Here is a 15,662-nt window from a genome sequence, read left to right on the forward strand (position 1 = left end):
TTGGAGGACTGTTGTTACATGTGTTAAGGACTGGACTGATGAATTAAATAATGTTAGAAGAAGAGCAAATAGAACACATTTAGGAAAGGAAGTGTCTTTTGTCTGTAAAGATCATTTAACCCCTATGAAATAAGACAATGCCCCTGATACCTTTGGAATTCTAGATGCAAGCATTCAGCAATCTGAGGATTCGAAGTGCTTAAAAGGAAACGAAAAAAAAGAAAGGAAGGAAGACGTTCACAACAAATAGCAAGGAAGACAAATATGATTAATGTCTGTAAAGTAATGAGGCTTCATACTTAAAAGGTGTTGCTTTATTATGTAATACACAGATTACAGGGAGTGATAAAAAAACATAATTTTTACAAAAGAGAAGGTAAAAAAACGTCAAGTGGCAGGTGAAAAGGAAGAAATCAAAGTTGAAAGCAGAAAGATTGAAGAACATTACTATAAGAAAAGAGAAAGACAGATGTTGACTACATGGCTCAAGCTGTGGATGTACAAAGCCATCTGGATGAGAATTGTATACTTGCAAATTTAATACGCAATGAAAACAGTGCGATTAATAATAATAATGGTATTGAAGATAATTCCTTTATAACAATTGATAAAGTAGATATTACTGTATTAGAAGTTGAAGATTATTCAAATCTGGTCAGAAAAGATATTCTTGTAATTGGAGATTCAGTTATTAGAGGAACTGATACTTATATCTGCAGAGAAGATAATGAACATCGAATAGTGTTATGCTTGCCAGCAGCAAAAATAGAAGGTGTGAGGCAAGCCTTGGAATGCCTTAATGTAAGGAAGTATGGATCTGTTTTTATTCGTGTTGGTAAAAAAAGATCTTATCTGCAAGGATTCTCTGACTATTAGTAGAGAACTTACAGCCCCCTTAGATAGTATAGCTTGTACTGGTGTTTGCATGTATTTTTCACAAATCACATATAGAAAGGATAGTCAGGTCACTATGAATGAAAAGATTTTTTGGGTAAATATTTACATGGAAAAAATGTCCTGTATTAAAAAATGGAAATGTGTAGACCATCCAAGCCCAGTTTGGGGCACACACATGTTCAGACAGGATGGCATGCATTTGTGAAGATCAGGGAAGATCATTTTTGCAGCAGATATTTTGCAATATTTGACAAACACTAGGCAGGATTTTTGCAGATCAAAAATGTAATAGTTCACAGAAAGAAACATTTGATGCATCTCTGATGGTTGCTAATGCTAAGAGCATTAATAATAACGTTTTTTATTGGAAAATGTGTTAAGTTCCCACAAGATTGATGTTCTTATTGTTTGTGAAACATGTTTAAAGAGCAGTGACTGGAAACCACTTATGTCAGGGTATAAATATTTTTACTGTAACAGACATTCTAACAAAACATCAGGTGGAGGTGTTATGATAGGGATTAAAGATAGCTATGAGACCCATGATTATTACATGTTCAGTGATAACACCAATACTATAGACTGTGTAACTGTGACAATAAAGACAACCCTGGAACATATAACAATTGTTGGAGTGTATAGACCACCAAAGTCAAGTGCAGATGACCTAGAGGAATTCATACATTTCTTACATGAAACACAGGAGGGAAGAATAATATTAGCAGGGGACTTAAATTTACCAGAAACAGATTGGAATAATATTGACTCAACAACGTTAGTAAGGAAATTATTCACAGAGTATAACATCAGGATCTAGGCATACAACATCAGGGGGATACTTTTCCATAAGAACACAATACCTGATTAAGGTGAGAGACAAAAAAATATAAGAAATGGAAGAGACATTGTTTGAAAACTGAAATAAACAAGCTGGACAAACAAATTAAGCATAGTCTGAGACAAGATCAAGAAAAATGTGAAGAAAATTTATATAAAGATATTTAGCATAATAGGAAACCTTTTTACAGATACATAAGATGTGGAAGGAGTAAACACCTACAAACTGATAAACTGCAGATTCTAAAATGTATTCTCAGATACAACAGATTATAGTTATATTTACAAAATCTTATGCAAAACAGTTTGGTTCCACAAACTTGGTGATATGTTGTCCTAGTGACATCCAGGTAACCTCAGATACTGGAATCAAATTAGAGCATATTGAAAAAGAACTACACTAACTGGATCCAAAAATGCACAGGGAGGAGACAGAATTAGTAATAATGATGACCTGAGAACACTTCAACAATAACTTACAGTACCATCATATCTATTATTCACTAGGTCATATAAATATGAAGAGATTCCGCAAGATTGGAGAATGTGCTTATTAAACCTGTCTGTAAGGGAAAGACAAACCCAGAGTCATATAAACCCTTAAGTCGACTTTTATGTTGTGGAAAAATAATGGAGAATGTAATATTGGATAAGTTATTGTCAGAACTGGATAGGTTGGGACTTGAAACCATATATCAGCATGCACATGTAGAAAATAGATCTATTACCACCTGTAACATGATTTTCTATAACAATATAATAATGTGAGCTATGAATGAAAAATTATGTTGTGATGTAATTTATATAGATTTAACTTCAGCATTTGACAGGGTCACACACAAAACACTGATCAATAAATTAGAAGAACTAGGTATTGATGTACTATTGATAACATGGATAGCTGCATGGCTTACAAATAGGACATGGAAAGTATCATACAGTAACTGGATGGGTGAAATGTCTCACAGGGCTCTGTCCTAGGCCCTTACCTGTTTAGATTGTATCTTTTTCAGACCAAACTTTTTCATCTGACGTGTTTTACAGTCTATATGTAGATGACGTGAAACAGTGTAAAGTGATTACATGTGTTACAGATAAGGCATATTTGCAAAAGAACTTGACTAAATTGACCATTTAGACACAGAAGAATGATATGCTGACAAATACATCAAAAACTAAGCAGATGAAATTTGGGAGACATAAACTGAAAAGTGAATATTTAATATAGCACACAGTGATTGAAACCATAGACTCATTTGAATTTTTACTTAAACATTTGATAATTTAATAAAATGAAATTTCACAAAAAGAACAATACATGAATAAATAAAAATGTTTGCAAATGCTATCTGCAAGCTCACCCTTTGCTGAAATGATGCAGTGCATAAGGTCACCTCTTAAAGTAGTAGGATGCAGCTTTACAGAAACATTTTTTATAAATCCTAGGAGAGCAACTAGAAAACTATTTTACAAAATGTTTATGTAATGTATTTTTACCCAATGTTATATGTTTAGCACAAATGCCAAGTCATGTACATGTAAATTTTTAATTTGTAATTATAAGCATTATTTGATATTAAATGTGGAGCTTTTCTCTCTCCGGGCCTCCACTGAAAAAGGATCCTGGTAATCAACTGTAAAACAAAAATAAAATAAAATAAAATAATAAATAATGCTACCACTAGAGAGCAGTGTTACAGTTCTCACCAACAAAAAACTACTGATTTCTGTATGTCATTGCATGGCTAAATATGCAATGTTTTGATGGATGTTTGATTTGCTCATATAGAACAGACTGTCAGTTTCCATAGTACTTTCCTTACTTTGTTAAGAAGTGCTGATTTAAGTGCATTGTAATTTCTGTGGTGACTGAAACACAAAAATGCAGAATGTGAACTTGGATAAAGACTACTTTCATGGCCTGCCAGTTGCTCAACCTCATGGATAAACTACCATTGCAAATTCAGATTTTCTTCCCCATATTCATCATCAAGATACCCTTATACCTACCCCATACCAACTTGATTGACTCTATTTTTAAATCCTTTATCTTGAGTGAAAGACTGTGCCGCATATCAAACTCTTCCTAAGAAAAATATTCCTCATATCACACTTAAGAATCTCTCTGTAAATTTTGTTTTTCTATAGATCTTTTTCTGACAGCTGCTTCTCTGGGTAAACTCCCCCCTCTCCTTTTCCATAAGAGTACATGAGGTAAGTTCCTTTAATGTTACTTTCATAAGGCTTCTGATACAAATCTTGCCCTATTTTGGTTGCTCTCCTCTGCTAGTTTCAGCCCTACCTCTGTTTTAGCAGAAATTTTGCACACTACATTATGACATTCTTACCAGCAGAATATTTGTACACAGAAAACTGGAAGTGACATATTTTATCAAACAATGGTTTTGCGGTTATCTTGATCTCCTATTTTGTTGCTCCTCAGAAATGACATTCTTAGCAGATGTAGCATACACATGTTGTGTATTACCACAAATGTGCATCCTTGTTCTGTTATACCATTCTTAATCCTATAATAGTCATCCTACTGTATTCCTCCTGGTTATGAGAACTCGGTGTCCTTCTCTCGCTTTGTGAGCTGTTCTTGATACTGATATTCTCATCCCTCATGGAACTGGGGGGATGGGTGCTGTCCATTCCTGCTAACCGTATGTCAGACCTACATAATATCATTATCATAGGGTCATACCCTATTATAGGTACAGGCACATTGATGTTTGTATAATCATTTTGTTTTTGATCACTCTCTTAATAATGTCATTTAAAACATGTGAATCCCTGAACATCGCTGTACCAGCATGATGCTTAGGTTTATATCTTTTGTAGGGTACGTAGCATTATCCATGAAAGCAGCAGGTTGTCTAAGTCTAACTCACATTCCTGCTTAAGTGCTTTAGCAATGTCTAAGACTCAGAGAGTATTATGTTACCTAAAATGATGGCAGCCCACTCCTTTCAGAAAAATTCACTAAAGGTCACCTGAGCAAATACCATCTAAAAACATCAGAGGTCTATTTGTATTCTCCAAGTTCTGCCTACAGCAGCAGTCTGCCAGATATATCATCATTATTAATGTTTGGGTAAAAAGCAAATTATGCTCAATTGTTAATATCATCATTGTTAACAAGGACTGTTGTTATAAGAGTTTGCTCAAAATGCCCATGCTACCAAAAAGCTTGGGACTGAACCAGAGACCTTTAATCAAACAGTGCTCCAACTAAACTAGTTCACCTCCCCTCTTTTCTTTTCTTTTTTTGTTTCAGTCCAGAGCACCACATATCCCTATAGTGTTTAATTCACATTACACTCTCTACTATGACAAATACATTTGCCTAAGTTTTAGGGATAGAGAATAATTTAAAAAAATGAATTAAATCATGCTCTGAATAAGTCATGTGCAATTATTATGAATATGAGATTCTGAATGGCTAATGGAATATTGTAGTGGAACTAAATCCCCTTATAATTCCCCTCTGGAAGGCTCATTACTTGAGTGCAGCACACAGTTTCTTTCTAAGAAGGTGACAAATTATGGTTCTCACCCAAAGGCAAATGTTGCAGCCTCACATAAACCATATCCTTTCACTGGACAGAAAGGTAGAGAAGACACACCACAAGCGATCTTATTCAAAGTAAGTTAGGAAAGTGGCAGCTGTTAAATTCAGTCACAAAAATGCAGCCAAACTACTCAGTCCAAAACATAATTACTGATCATCTACAAACTTGCACACACTTAACATACATTTGAAAAAAAAATCACATTTAAATGAAATGATATAACATAATAACAGCTTCTACCATGGGTAGGGATTATGGTTTAGATTTACTCCATTCCTAGCTTAAGTATTTCATCATGATTGCTTTGGTTTCAGGATGAAACCTGGGCAGTTGAAAGTTAATCCCTCTATAAGTCAGACACTACCAGCATGGGTGTAGCTTCTCAATTCTACTTTCAGTGATCCATGATCTGGCAAGCTTATTTAATGCAACATTCTCCAACTGATATTTTTTTTACTTACCCTGAGGTTTTGGGACATTAGAGATAGAATAGTTACGGGTGTGCAGAAGGTTTGCACATACATGGGAAGTTAGGACTGGGCTTGTCCCCAAATAAAATAATTTGTCAGTCAGAGCCTGTTCGGTTGAATGGGTTTGTCCAATCACAGCTTACTGAAAACTGAGTCAATTATATGTAATATAACCATTTTTATTATATTTTACCATTCTGAAAAAAGCAAAACATTACCATATACACAATTTAAAAAATACAGTATCCATGTACAGCATTTTTGTCTCTCTTTGTAATTTGCATATGTTTAGTGTTCCTAATATCATGACAGGAACTGGTCTAGCCAATAAGTCAGGATACAGCTGAAAATAATACTGTTTCAGTCTTTGGTGTTTCCCAAGAATGCTTCTCTCAGCACCCACAATATACTCAGGATTGTCTCTTTCTATAGTTCATATGGTGTTACATGCTATTGGTAACACTTAATTATGTTTAGATGTTTTTATTAGCTCTGTTGCTCCTCCTACTATTCTCACAGTTTAATTTCTCCAAGTTTTTTGGGATTTCTAATACCATGACATTAATGGATCCCATTCCTAAGTCAAAGTGTGATTAACATTCATGAAATTAGTGTTATTTCAATCTTTGATGTTAGCCAAAAGTGCTCTTTGCAGCACCCACAACGTGCCTAGAAATGACTCCTTCTGCAATTCATAAGGAGTTACAAGTACCGGTAGCATACTTAAATAAGAGGATGAATTCATTTTTTTATGAGACCCATTGCTCCTACTATCAGTGGAACTGTTTGGGTGTTCTTCTTCCACGTTGCCTTCATTTCTGCATGCAAATCCTGGTATTTTATGACTTTGTGTCTCTCTGTACGTAAGACACTGAAGTCAATGGATGTAGCAATTTCAATGATCAATGCTACTTTTGTCTTCTTTTTATGGGCTACTATATCTGTTTTTTTCCCATCTATTTTTGAACTGTTGGTAATGGGTGATCCCTTGTAATATCCTTTTCTGTAATACTTTCTGGCTTATATTTCCAATGCTTCTCAGCTATGTGAGTATTACAATGTACACAATCCCCAACGCAGCAGTCTTGCCAAATTATTATGCCTTTCGGCATACAGGCCTCTGCCATTAGTGTATCACACCCAGCAACAAGATGTTTGACGGTTTCCAGTTCTGTTTTACAGAACCTGCATTTCTCTCTTTCTCACACATGCTCAATGGACTTTGTAAAGCAATGTGTTTGTAGCCTGGTATCCTGGACCACCGTTATTAAACTTTCATCTTTTGGTTTAAATTTACCTCTCCTTGTGTCAGACCTTGATCAACATGAGGTTCTTCCAGGGGTTGTCTTTACTTGGAACTATATTTATGCCTTTTCCACATTTCTTGCCTTCTCATCTGATCTTTCTTCTTATATTCTTTTTTTTGTTTTTGTCACATTCATTTGCTGCCTTATTTTTATCTAGTTCTGGTTTGTTTTCCATTCCTGCGTGACACTGATATACTTCTGCTAAACTAAGCAAGGAGGTCATATTAGACTTGTTCTCTTCATAGGTTCATAGGTCATCAGTGTTTACTTGGCTAATGACCACAAGGGCCTTTTAAGCCCAGCCATGCATAACAACTCTCTGACAAGTTCTAGTACTCTTTATAAGTGTAAGCAGGGGCTTGAGAAATAAAACATTTACAAGCAGGGGCCTGGAAAATTAACCATTTAAAGGATGCCTGTCTCCATTAGAGACATATATGCCAAACCAGGGATACATTTCCTTTCCCCATTAAATTGTCCAAGTTACACTTGAATTGGGTTAGGGAGGAACTCTGCTTCACATAGATGGGGAGCCTGTTTCAGAGAAGGGGTAGTCTCTAGGATACAAACCTGTCTCTCCAGCAGGTCCTATTTATATCACAGGCAAAGTTTAAGTCTTTAGAATGGATAATTACTGTGCTGTTTGTTTTGCAGATATGCAGGAGGTCCATCAAAGTGGGGTCTGACAATGGCCTGTATGCTAGGCATAGTAGATCTCCCCTCAATAACCTGTAGGAGACAGAATACAGGAAAAGGCCTTGAGGCGATCTGCATCGGACATGTTAGTTACTACTTGTATTATTTTAGTGAGGAAACTTTGTGGATGCCCCAATTGTTGTATAGGTCTGGTTAGATACATACTAAAGGAAGCATTGTACTCAATGATAGATCTGATGAATGCCAAATACAGTCAAACAATGACCTAGATGCCATACCTTCGTTTATAAGTTGCACAACGTAGAATGATTTCATCACAACAGTATACACATTTTGGTCAAAGGCTAGATTACTGTCTATGTGTGTCCCCAAGTCCTTGACTACTGAGTTGGCTCTTAGAGGTATGATGTCAATATGATAGTTACCAGGTGTGAATGACTTCTCAAAGGACACTATTATACTTTTCTTGGCATTTAGTTTTAGTCCCTGGCTCTGACACTAGATATTTGTCTGTGTCAGCCCTTCCTGGAGAACATTTGTCTCAGTGGGGGATTCAGTGACAGCTCCTAATTTGCAATCATCTGCAAATTTAGTCAGCTGGAGGCCAACAACATTGGTCTTGATTTCAGAGAAGTAAATACCAAAAAGTAGCAGTCCCATAACCAGTCCCTGAGGGACTCCACTTGTGACTGGTGTCTTTGTAGAGGGTCTATATCGTAAGTGCGAATGCTTAGGTTGTCGAATACGGCATGATCAACACCTAATAAGCAAATCACGAGAACACCAAATGCTGGAAACTGCGAAATTCAAAATCCTGATTCGGCATAGTTGGCCCTTCTGCAGTGTAGCTCCATAAGGTAAGTGTGCGATAGTTACGGACCTTAGGGTTAGGATGCGGGTTAAGGTAAGTGCATAGATAGTAATGTATGTAAGGGTTAGAAGTAGGGTTTGGTTAAGTGTATGTGTGTGGATTATTTATTTTGTTTGTGTATAGCTTATTAAGGTAAGTGTGCGATAGTTACGGACCTTAGGGTTAGGGTGCGGGTTAAGGTAAGTGCTTATAAAGTAATGTATGTAAGGGTTAGTGTAGGTTTAGAAGTAGGGTTTAGCTTAGTATATGTATGTGGTTTATTTATTTTGTTTGGGTGGGTAGTATTTAGCGAGCGGTGTAGTGGGAAGTGTGTTTTGTTTTTGTTAGTGGGTGGAATGGTGTTGGCCAAGTAAAAGTATTCGGTGATGTGTTTTTCTGCATTGTGAGGTTTCGCTGACTTGTGTGTTCACTGAATAGGTGTCGATCATGTTGTATTTGACAACCTAAGCGTTCGTGCATATAATATAGACCCCTTTGTAGAGGTGAGCTCCCCAATTCTAACTTTCAGGGTCCTGTCTGTTAGACAGCTAGCTATCCATCAGGTGATATAAGGGTATGTACATAACTTTTTGAGTTTGTCAACACTGCCTGAGTGGGGTATTGTGTCAAATGCCTCGACCAAGTCAAGGTTGACAGTGTGAGTCCTTTTGTCCTCATCCATAGCTTTGCTGAATTTCTCACAGAAGTCCACCAGGCTGAGTAGGCATGACCTGCCCTAGATGAAACCATATTGGTTTGGTTCCAGTGTCTGGAGGTTTTCTGAGTCATTAACGATCATTTCCATGATAATTATTTCCATGGCTTTACATATAAGACTAGTGAGACTTATGGGTCTGTAGTTTCCAGGGTCGATGGTCCATCTTTGTGCAGAGGGATGACTGTTGCCATTCTCCATTCATGAGGCACAAAGCCTGTTTGGTGGCTACAGTTAAATACCAATTCCAGACGGCCTGATAGGTCATGTTTCATGCTATTTAGAAGGCATCTTGGAATATTGTTTCAGCCCATTGATGCAGTGTGCTTGGCATTAGGGAGAGCATTAAGGACCTGTTCCCTAGTGATAGCAGGGGGAGTTATATTTGATGTTTTTTTTCCTGAGGGAAGGTTGAGGGGGAGTGAGGAGTAAAGTTGGAGCTGAATTTGTCAGCCAGTAGGGTTGCTATATCTTCTGGCATAGTTGGCTCCATTAACAATGAGCTCCACACACAACTGTGTATTGTCTTTGAGGTTGTAGACATAGTTAAAGAATGTCTTGTGGTTCTCCTTGACCTGGGAGGACAAATTTATCTTAAATTTGGCTTTGGTAGACTTTATTTGTCCTCTGAGTTGTTTGTTTGTTTAGTTTGATAAGAGTGCTTTTATCCTGCTGGGTGCTTCACCTCCTAATATTTGCCATGATTTTCTTCCTTCTGTTATACAACCTATTGATGTTGTGATTCCACCAGGGTGGCTTGTTTTTTTGAGTTAGTTCTGCACTTCTTCCTGGTGGATACAGTTTCCTCTATGCAGCTATTAACATGCTTGTATAGGGTTTCTGTGAACAGTTCCATGTAGGCAGCATATTCTCAGGGTTTATGAGGCTTGAAATGTTGCCAGGTTATCATATAATAGTAGGAAGTTGGCCTTGGAGTAGTTCCTGAATATTCCAGTGTTATCTGGGGTTTCAAGTTTTATTTTTACTTCAAAGGAGACCATTTTGTGGCCTGACCTTGCCAGAGAAGACATTACACAAGAGGTTGTGCAGCACTCTTCCACATTAGTGAGGACTAGATCCAGTATGGTTGTACCTCTGGTTGGTGTATTGACAATCTGGTCCAAGCAGTTTGTGTTTACAAAATCAAGGAATCTCTGTGTCTGTACGTTTGGTGTTGTACATGATTCCCAGTTAATATTTGGATAACTAAAATCGCCCATGAATATGGTATTGTGTTGAATGGTGAGCATTTCCAATAAGTTTAAATACATGGTAAGGGTTTCCTGGATCATAGAGGAGGACCTATAGCTTGCAAGGAAGTGGTGTGGGATTTTGCCTATGGTGATGTGATACTGGAGAAGCTCAAGTGCATTGTCCTGTTTGACCAACCTTGAGGTACATTTATTTTTGATGTAAATTGAGACACCTCCATCTTTACTCCCTGTCTGTGCAGTAGCTGGTCTAAATGTGTGGAAGGCATTGTAACCTTGCACTGTTAGTATGCCCTCTGTAGCTTTAAACCATGTCTCAGTGACTGCACAGATGTCATCATTCTCTAGGGTAAAGAGAGGTTCTAGGGTGTGGAGTTTTTTGTTTAGACTCCTAGCATTGAGCAGTAACACCTTTAGATTTTTCTTGGTTTTGATATACTATGTTGGAAGTACATTAAGTTTGGCTTTGCCTAAAAAAGGCACTATGGGGTAGGACAATATTTTAGATAATATTCAAAAGCCTAGGGGGTAGAGGTGCAGACCATCCATGGCAAAGACCATCTCCTTCCATGCTGACAAATATTGCACCATGTTAGAATGACACCAGAAGCTAAGCTAATTATTAAAGTCAGTCATCTTTTGTTCATATTATGGTATCATCCTTGGAGAAGGTAAAATGCTGCTCAATGCTGTGCTCATACCAGCCTGGGACACACAAGAGCTCCATCATGTCTCTCTTCATTTTGTCTAAGGAGGTATATCTCAGGTCATTTACACCCACATGGACTATGAATGTGTCATACTGATACTTGTGGTCCAGTAACCTGTGTGCATGAGTAATGTGGTGGATCCTAGCCCCTGATAAGCAAGTGAACGTGACTTTCTCCTTAGCCTGGTGAGAGCGACATCAGTGTGTCTCAAAACAGAGTTTCCAATGGCCAGAATGCTGGATTGTGTGGTGGCTTGCCTTATGGGCTTAGAAATATAGGCTCAGTGAGATGTGGCTATATGTGTTGATGTGGGTGTTGTTTTGAAAGAGTGCATTCGGAGCTGCTGAGGGTATTTGTTATGTGCACTTTGTCTAGGAGATCTTTGGGGTTTACGAAGTTTACATTTAAATGCCTCAGCATATGTCTCTATCTATGTGTCTACTTTGAATTGTGCGTGATGGATGCAACATGTGTACTACTGACAACCTTATTGATATTAGAAGTGCTTTTATGTAACAGCTTTGCCTCCAGTGACATTGTGTAAACACATCTCTCACATATTATATCAGTTTGTTTGAGAATTAACTGGTTGTCAGTAAACATGAGGCAATTTCTACATTGCTTCAGGATGCCCATATTCACCAAGCTTGTAATGGAGATAGTGGGAAAGTTCATATTCATGGCAACAGATCCCTTTTTATTGATTAGAAAGTTGCAGTAAGTATATGAAGTAATGTCAGGAGTATCCAGTCTGCAACTCTGCAGGCAGTGATTGTCACTGCAAACTTGTTGTGCTGTGTGCAACTAGGTATTGCTGAAATTACAATGGTGCTTTTACAGGGGAAATGTCAGCTCAATTTGTCTGTATCTATACAGGGCACTGCCAAACACTTGAGGAAAACTAATATGTGTGTATGAAGTACTTTAGATATTCTGAAGTTAGGTTAGACAGCAGGAAATCAAGCATTATTTACTGAAAAGAAAGAATTAGCTTGTCAAGAATGATAGAAAGAGGGGAGTCGCCTAAATGGCTACTATCTGGCTACTACTAGTGCTGATCTCACTGCAGCTTCACACTGCTGGGATGCAATGTTCCTTTACTTCTTCACTCACCAGAAGCAAAGCAGTATCACCAATATCAAGATGAAGTCCACAGGCTCTCTGGTGATCTAAGGTCTTGTACCAGATGATGCAAGGGGCTGGAGGCTTGTTGTAGTCTTTTCCTGGTAGATACATTGAATATCAGCCAGTACAATCAGGAAGGTCAAGCACAGACACTCACTGCCTAATCAGAAACAGGAATCAATGCACTCTGCTCCTTCTCTCAACTGAGCAAAATACAAGAACAAATTCCAAGCTGCCATCTATGAAGCAGTTACTAGACTTTCTGGTGATCGGCAGTCTCCTGAAAATAACGTCCCTATGCTCCTTTTCTCATCAGGAGCAAACCAGAAGCACTAATCCCAAAATAGCTCTTAAGATTCAGAATGTGGGGTCTCCAGTAATTGACGGTCTTGGAGTAGATTTTGCAGACTTTAAAGGTAAGATGGAAAAATTGTTTAATATCCTAAGATCTGCAGTATGCACTAAGCAGTTAGATATGAAAGGGGGGGTAACTTAAGCTTTAGCTATCTATGTGGAGAGTCACTAATTTTAAAAGAGCAATATAGATTCTAAGGGGGTAGGAACTTCGTATTCTGGTTTTATAGAATGCAGGGGGATGGCCAATAAAATTAATTAGCTGAAGGGAAGTGATTTCATAAATTGATAATTTTGCTCTTGCTCACAATAGCCAATGAAGTAGGAGAGAGAAGGAGTCTCCTTCAAGGAGATATCTGGTCAAATTAAAATAAGGGGCAGGGAACTAGAAAGACAGTTGAGTCTAAAAACACAACAGCAGTAGATTGGGAGGGTGGGCAGAATACAAGTAAAACAGTGTAAAGAAAATAAAACAGAAGGCAATGAAGCAATATAAAATACAAGAAAGTGAAAACAAACTAACCTTTCCCTCACATCAAGTTGTGGCAGAGTCTGGTTGAGCTTTTCCAGTAAAGATTTAAATACTAGGCCATCAGTTTGCAGATTATTGGTGGCTAGCCAATAACCTGAGGTCAGAATCAAATGAGGTGCCTTGTAGCTGTGAAGTAAGGACCTTAGCCATTACGCCAAACCTTCCCTTTCAAAGCTTTTCCCATGTTTGAATCTGATGAGGTCAGCAGATATGTATGCAGTCCTATGATTGCAGCTCGATGCATGTAATTAATTTTGAGAAGGCCCATACCTCCTTCAGAATGAGGAATATATAATCTTGATATACAGTGATTGTTATTTATAATTTGATAAGTGTGAAGCATTTTTCTTCTTTTCCTGTCCAACTGATCCACTACCTTTTTGGGGCCAGTCAATCTCCTCAAAACTGTAAGTTAGAAGAAGAAGAGCAAATTGGTTTATAGCTTGGACTTTGTTCCTAGATGTCAGCGCTTTTTTCACTATTCATTTTAGTCTTCTTAAATATTCCTTACTGAGTTTTGTTTGCATTTTTTCATGTTTAATTGTCAATCCTTCAGCACTTCCCAAATATTTATACACTCCTTCCTGCTCAAATTCCTTTATATCGCCTTCCTGTCCCAAACTAATTATTTTCTTTGTGTTGCAGGTTGGGAGGCTGGGAAAAATTTAATTTCTGTGTGACGAAATGTCATTCTTATACCATATGAGAAAGTTTTGACCTGTTTCAATTCTGCTTTCAGCTCATCACCTGATGAACTACACAGTTTTAATTCATCCACAAAAAAAAAAAAAAAAAAAAGAGAAGTCTTTACATTTTGTTTCTGGGAACCAAATTGTAACCATGACCTACAGACAGCTTAATGGGTTAAGGGAAAGACAAAAGAGCAACAGTGACAGAGTCCCCCTGGAATATATATCCCCCTTTGAATTTTTATCCCTAAGATAATACTTTGTCCTTTATCGTGGCTTAGCTGCAAAGTGAGTTGCCAATGCCTCATGGGTACTGTAATGAAACCGATCAATGTATGGTGTATCTTATACATCTGTAAGCACTCCTTTATCCATGAATGTGGGATGCTGTCAAATGCTTTTTTTGTAATCTATCCATGCCATACTTAGATTCTTCCCCTTTTTACAGTTCTCCAGTTTGTGGTGTTATTTAAATACATTTCTAGTAGAGAGTCATATTTTGACACGTAAAATCTCTGTGTATTGTTTAAAAAATATAAATGTTTAAGGATATATACTTTGTGGCAGGCAGCAACCCTCTTCTGTAATTTTCAGTTCAAACGGTATTTTTTCGGGGAACACGTATGCTACATTTATTATTACCCTCACTGAATACTAAATAACTGTACTGATTACCTATCTGCAGTTTTATATGTGGTAGGTTTAGCCTTTTTTTTCTTTTGTCGGCTGGTCTACTGTTTAGTGCATATAATGTAAAATTGTACAAATAAGTGAAACTGAAACAAAGTCAGGTAGATGGTAAATAGTTTTATTTTCCATATTGTAACAGAGTAAATTTTATTCGGCAATTATCACCATACCATTGTTTTATGTCATGAAAAACTATTTTCAGCACAATACAATGCACTATGGATTCTTATGAAGTAATTTTTTTGTCAGTAGTCACAGCAGATGTTCACAGATTATGGGTTCTGATAGCTGTCAGCAGGTCCAGGGTGTGTGCTGGGATGAGACTGCAAGTTATCTGAGTGAGACAGACACTTCAACATGTCTTTATTCCAAGTAGACAGATCATGTCACGTACACAGCCTCAAGCACAGTATTTTAAAAAGTAATATTATGAACATTTCAGCCTCCAGTTCCATAAATATGATTAAAATGACTGTATATGTTTTATTATATAATGGTGTATATAAGAAATATTTTAATACAATATTTCACTAATGAGCCCTAATATGAAAATAAACCTTAGAAATATATACATTATTTTTAATTTTATTTATTTTGTGTTAACGGATTAGTCTCATTTAGGCCAGTGTCCTCTTTTTGGGAGACCTGAGGTAGTGTTCATACTAACTACATGAAATTTCACGAGGACACTGCCCCTGCTCTTTTAAATAAATGCCATGGGACATTTTACATCTACCACCAACTCAAGCCGGTGAAGTTTCAGTTTAATGTCTCATCCAAAGAGCAAGCACCTCCCTTAAACTACATTGCAGTGTGAGTCCTGGAAATTAATCCAATTATCTGGTGTGGGACTGGAACCCACAGCCTTCTGATCTACTGGCACCAAAGGGAAGCATACTACTTGTTGCCTCACTGGCATTACTTAGCATTCAGAATGTCATACTTCAGACAATACCTGACTTACTGTCTCTGTCGCATATGTGTATATGTGTCTATGTATGTGTGTATACATATATACATAACATATCGAATAGTAGCATGCT

The 15,662-nt window shown here is 37.3% G+C and overlaps 1 protein-coding gene across 1 annotated transcript in view; it reads right to left on the reverse strand.

The window, feature by feature from the left end:
* Positions 1 to 15,662, reverse strand: part of KLF1 (Kruppel like factor 1) — a 103,084-nt gene that overhangs the window by 1,666 nt on the left and 85,756 nt on the right. The window lies entirely within an intron of this gene.

This window comes from Protopterus annectens, chromosome 9.part0, assembly GCF_019279795.1.
Source record: "Protopterus annectens isolate FY-2018-M chromosome 9.part0, PAN1.0, whole genome shotgun sequence".
In the NCBI taxonomy this organism is placed as follows: Eukaryota; Metazoa; Chordata; order Ceratodontiformes; family Protopteridae; genus Protopterus; species Protopterus annectens.